The sequence below is a fragment of the Chrysochloris asiatica genome, unplaced genomic scaffold, assembly GCF_000296735.1.
Source record: "Chrysochloris asiatica unplaced genomic scaffold, ChrAsi1.0 scaffold00191, whole genome shotgun sequence".
Classification (NCBI taxonomy): domain Eukaryota; kingdom Metazoa; phylum Chordata; class Mammalia; order Afrosoricida; family Chrysochloridae; genus Chrysochloris; species Chrysochloris asiatica.
In genome coordinates, this window is record NW_006408709.1 from 4983649 (window position 1) to 4988589 (window position 4941).

Sequence of the window (4941 nt, forward strand, 5' to 3'; positions counted from 1 at the left end):
CTGGTCTTCCGTGTCATTGTAATAGTTAACTTTTTCTTTAGAAATGTCTTTTGAAGTTTTCTGTTCAACTCTTTTGCCTCCTCATTTCTTTCAATTTTTTGCATCCATATGTTTGAGAACAAGGTTTGGAGCCTTTTCTGACAGCTGTTTTGGTCTTTTCTTTCTTTCTTTTTTTACTAATGATCTTTTGCTTTCTTTCTTTAGGATGTTCTTGATGTCATCCCACAACTCCTCTTGCCTTCTGTCTTTAGTGTCTAATGTATCAAATTTGTCCTTGAAATAATCTCTAAATTCAGGTGGGATATGTTTAAGATTCTATTTTGTAGTTTTGCTCCCATGGACTTGTTTGAATTTTCTTTATTTCAGTCTGAACCTCCATATGAGCAAATGATGGTCTATTCCACAGTCTGCCTCTGCCCTTGTTTTGATTGATGATATGGAACCTTTCCACCATCTATTTCCACAGATATAATTAATTTTATTTCTGTGTATTCCATCTGGTGAGGTCAATGTGTATAGTCATCTTTTATGTTGAAAGGTATTTGCCATGAAGAAGTCATTGCTCTTGCAAAATTCTAGCGATATCCAGTATTTCTTCTATCATTCAGGTCATATTTTTCTCCTGTCCCTGGAGGACATTATGCTTGAAAAAGAGGAAGAACCCCAAGTACATAGACTAGCACAGTGGCAGCAGCAATGTGCTCAAGTGTAACAAAAATTGTGAGAATGGTGTTTTGTTCTGTTGTGCATAGAGTTGCTATGAGTCAGAGCCAACATGATGACACCTAACAATCACAACTATGTTAATACTTCCATATTAATATAACAAAGGAAACCCATTCTCAGATAGGATTGTAATCCTAGGTATAGAGTTTGAGCTTTCTGCTTACTACTCTTCACCCCAGAGGTACCTTCTCAGTGGAGACTGACATGTGCAAAGTAGTTTTTTGTTGTTTCTAATTTTGGACATTTTGAAATGATATAGGTGCATGGGAAAATGAGGCATGTTTGTTTGGATGTTTCAGCACCACCCATTGTAGCTTTTGTGCCTTCTTCAGTGCTTTGTTCTGTGAAAACTCTTGTTCATTGTAGATACCTCCTAAACAGCTCTGCACCATGTAGGCAGCAGGACCTAGAAGAGTACTTCAGTGAAAACAGATTCTGGGGGACTGTTTAATAAAAAATTGTCCTCAGTTAAAAAAACAAAAAGGAAGACAAGAGTGATCATGGAGTCTTTTTATGAATAAATGTTAAGAAAATTGAAAATTGCATTAGTGAGTAAAGAGGCCACTCAAATTGCTCCAATAATTTGTTTTTCCATCACAGCATGTGCTGTCCTGTAAGTATTTCATTGGGAAACCTTACGCTACCTACCCTGTACCCCTGATCTTGCCTCTTTTGAATTCTTTTTGTTCCCCAAACTCAAATAACATTTAAATGAAAATTACTTGAATCCTTCAAGGATATCAAATCTGCCATTTTGACATACAACAAATCTAACAGCAGAGAAATTTTAAGGGAAGGAATCTCAAAAACCAAATTCATTGACAATGAGTCAAATCTAATCCATAGCGACCCTATATAGAGTTTCTAAGACTTCTTTACAAGAGCAGACAGCTTCATTTTTCTCCTGCAGAACAACTGGTGGATTTTGAATCGCTAAACCTTCAGTTAACAGTCCAAGACTTTCCCCATAATACCATGAGGGCTCCTTTTGAAGAAGGGTTAACACTGTTATAAGCTGTTGCTTTCAGAAGAGTATAGACTTGGATAGAGGATAAGTTCAGAAACAATGGTTTCATATTTTGATATTTTTGTTGTATCTCCTCAGAAACCCTATACAGTGTTGCTATGAATTGGAACAGATTCAATGGCACTTAACAACAACAATAAAGGCAACAAAGGTTTCTGATTTTATAACAATATTTTTTGACTTACCCTCATATATTTTATTTTATTGTTTCAGTCTTCTCTTTATTTATTTTAAGCATATAAGACAGTTTTATATTTTATATTGTACAAATTTGACATGTAATTTTTGAAGGGCTCTCTGCTTCTTCCAAGATTTACAGCATTGGAAACCCTATACATTGTTGCTATATGTCAGAACAGACTTGACAGCACTTAACAACAACAATTTTTCAGTTTCTGTATGTTTTTATTTATTTATTTATTTATTTTTATTAGTGTGAGCTGGAGTTACTGTGAGATCTAATTGTTGGAATTATTTCAGGACTGTGTCAAAAAGCTATCTTCTAGAAATATTTTTTGCTTGCTTAGTTCAGTTGTCTGAAATTAGATCTACTTGTCACTCTTTAAATATTGGGGGATTTTTGCAGTTACACTGGTAGGAATTCTGCCTCTATATTCACAAAGATTTAATATGTAGTAGTTTATTATTCTGATAATATCTAGATTTCAGTTTATTTACTTAATGCTTTTGTTTTTGTTATGCAGCATGTTTTAATTATGTCCAAGTTTAGGTGGGTAGTGAATTCTCTCAGCTTGGACTCTAGAATTTGTTTCTATTTCTCATACCAAAATACTATGACAATTCTTGATGTTTCTGAGCTTCCAAAAATGAGCAGATCTTATCAGTGACAATATTGTTTCTAGGTCTCACTTATCCTTTGGATACTAACTTCCAAGTGTTTACTGGCCAGAGTGTCTTTTGTTTTCCTTATGGCTTATCTCAAATGTTGCTTATGTACATATATATTTTTTTGGTTTTCTACATTTTATTTGAATTTGTACATGCTTTCTGGTAGGAGTTCTGGTGTGGCACTGTAGGATAGCCACAAGAATGCAAAGCTAGTTTGAACCACATGGTAGGTGGTTCTAACTCACCATTCACTCCTCCAAAACCTTACAAAGGGTCACTATGAGTCAGAAATGATTTAAACACACGTAACAACAATAAATAACAACATCAATATGGTAGGAAATTGTTTTCATTATTTCTAGTTCATCATGTTATTGTTTTTGTTGCTAAGTGCTGTATAATCAGTTCCAACCCATAGCAATCCTATATAGGGTTTCCAAGGAGCGACTGGTGAGCTTGAACCACTGACCTTGCAGTTCAAACCAACCTTGCAGTTCAGCACTCTAATCCCCAGTGGCACACCAGGACTCCATATATGGAAATTAATATGTCAGTGACATTTCAAAAAGATTAATTTATAAATTTTACATGCTGACATAATTTGTCTTTGTTACCACAATTTTTTTAAACTATAAAATAAAATATTTAAAAACAATTTTCAGTTAGATTATTTTTATTTTGCCGTATTATTATTTATTGAATTGTATTTTCATAAATAATGAAATAAAATGTAAAACTCAAGGGAACATAAACTATCTTAGATTGAAACAAGTTGGCATGTAATATAAAATGCTATATCACAGTAATTAGTAAGACTTGATTGTTTTCCATAAAACACCAGTTTTTTTGGTTTGTTTGTTTTTAGTGAGAGTAAGTTTTCTTGCAAAATCATATTGTCAACCCAGTAAATATGGGCAGATTTGCCACATGGCCAGCCCATAAACAGTTTTATTCCTCTGTCTGGAAAAACCCCTCCTCCAGTTCCCCTTTTACTGGGTACTATGAAATTTTCAATCTGCCCCAAGGGTCACCTACCAGTTCTTACTGGGAGCATTGTCATTTAAAGTTAGTTTCCCCTATTCCCATGAACTTCCCTATTTCTTTGATGGGTGTATTCTTATTTTCAAGTTTCTGGCCAGTCAAACTAGTTTTTCCCCTCCTCTAAGCTCCTTTTGTTATGTTTGCCTGCTATTCCCAAAACTCACCTCAGACCTGAAGATGTACCACACCAAGAAGTGTTTATTTCTCACAAATCTTCCCCTTTTCTCTTTACAGTTGTTGGTCTCCTCTTCCTTTGTTGTAATTCTTAAGTACTGTGGACTCAATTCTGACTCATAGCGACCCTGTACAGGGTTTCCAAGTCTGTAAATCTTTACAGGAGCAGAAAGCCTCATCTTTCTCCCACAGAACAGCTGGTAGTTTCAAACTGCCAACCTTAAGGTTAACAGCGTGATTCATAACCACATCTTCCTTTATACTTCTCAAATTTATCTAGCATCTGTTGGCTCTCTTCCTCATAAAGTATATCATCTCTGAATGTTTGAAAAATAGAGCTAACTCTGCCTATATTAGGTTGCATCCCTACAGAAATAAGCACATACCAACTGTGAAACCTCTGAAAATCCTGACCTACTCCCTAACAATTACATTCCACTCTTGTCAACTTAACACCTATAAACCATATGCATAATCTCCAAATAAAGAAAATTGTATTTGCACTTGATATTATATAACTAAAAAACGTACAACCAAAAACACACTGGCCCAATTTTCCTCTTATATTTCACAAATGAACAAAGCAGAAATATTTGATGCACACATAAATGTCCCAAAGCCAGTCTCCAACATGTAGCCACACAGCTTCATTCAGTCCATGGGCCTAGACTCCATCATTGCACCATGCCATCACTTCTGCCATCATCTCTGCCGTCACTGTTTCTTCAGACAGGGATCCCAAGCTTCACCAATCCTCTTTCTTCTTGATGGTTCTGGGTTGTCCGTTCCCAAAATAAAAAATAACTGCTTCCTCATTTTAATTACATATCTTCTACAATTACCATTCTGACCATCACAATCAATACTCCTAGCAATTATAATAGAAATAATAAAATCTTATCAGCATCATTCCTTATCCCCTTTCACCATACCTATCTGGAAAAGAGAAAAACTAATCAATGGGGATTTTTCCTTGACCTCTCATTCTAAAACCAAGCACACCATGAAGATTTGTCAAGTCAGCCACTGCATGTTTTCATAGGAATGTTGTTGTTGTTAAGTGCCATCGAGTCAGTTTCGACCCATAATGACCCTGTAGAGGGTTTCCGAGAAGCAGCTAATGA